Below are 1,130 nucleotides of genomic sequence, written 5' to 3'. Positions count from 1 at the left end.
GTCATAAAAGTAGAACAGAGATCTCTCAACTTTCAGAGAAACCGTTTTAAAGTCTAACGTTTTACGGTTGGGAGATAAAACGGGCCGAGACATGAATACACTCAAAGGTTTGGTACTAGACTAGTATTTGAGTTATCTGAAAGAAATAAAACATTTCGTGGGAAGCCAATAAAGCAACGCAACCAGAATTACTAAGGAGGTCAATCCATTGAAATCGAGAAAGCGATAAATCGAAAGTTGTGTGTTTTTGGCGGTTCTGTCTGATAAAGAAAGGTTAATTTTATCCCACTTCTGGTGAAATTGATTGAAAATTTAAAAATTCCTGAATTATTTCCGGAACCGAAACTCATTTTGATTGGCCTGTCTAGGACCTAATATCTTGTGACGTTTTCTACTTTCAATTCAAATACAATTATTTCCAAGCACGGACATCACGAAATTTGTTGCCTGTTCGCTATTTCAGGAACAAGTTTCCAAGCATTCGCTTCCTGAAGCCACTCAGGTTAACTTACTGCTCTTTTACGTTTTGATTAGGTACAATACCTGTGCTGATTTTTTTCTACATTAGCTTCACATTATGGCATCACCCTGAGGAAAATAATTTCCCTCAGGGGCCATATCATCTTTGAGGAAAGGTGAAGAGGAATATCTGAGAAGGAAAAAGATATGAGGGATGGGTAGAAATCTGGAGAACAGTGCGTACAGGAGTGACGGATGTTTGAATTCACCCCTCCCATTGTGATGCATGGCGATCGGTCAAGAGAGTCGTGCTGGAGAGAAAAAAGTTATCCCTCAACCTGTGTCCGAATCTCCAAAGATCTTTATTTTAATTTATGTTTTGTTGTGGCTCTCTGCAGTGGTTAAAAAAAGTGAGTTTCAATTTAGATTGCTGTGTCTTTACAGTTCTTTAATTAATTATTTACACTAAAGTACTAAAGTAACTCAACTCTTCAACTCAACATGAAGTAGTTATGAGGAAATTTGAAAGATGAAAGTCGTTACTCATTCACTTGAAAATTTTGGGTAGTATTACTTTAAATCAGGTGTGTTTCGTAATATGAGATGTCACCGATTCTGAACATGACTCCATTGCTGGTACGTGTTTCGATATAAAAGCGAAATCGTCCTGG

This window comes from Hesperophylax consimilis, chromosome 3, assembly GCF_061612785.1.
Source record: "Hesperophylax consimilis isolate HC1 chromosome 3, BYU_Hcon_1.0, whole genome shotgun sequence".
NCBI classification, from domain to species: Eukaryota; Metazoa; Arthropoda; class Insecta; order Trichoptera; family Limnephilidae; genus Hesperophylax; species Hesperophylax consimilis.
Note: the sequence above shows the minus strand (reverse complement) of the source record.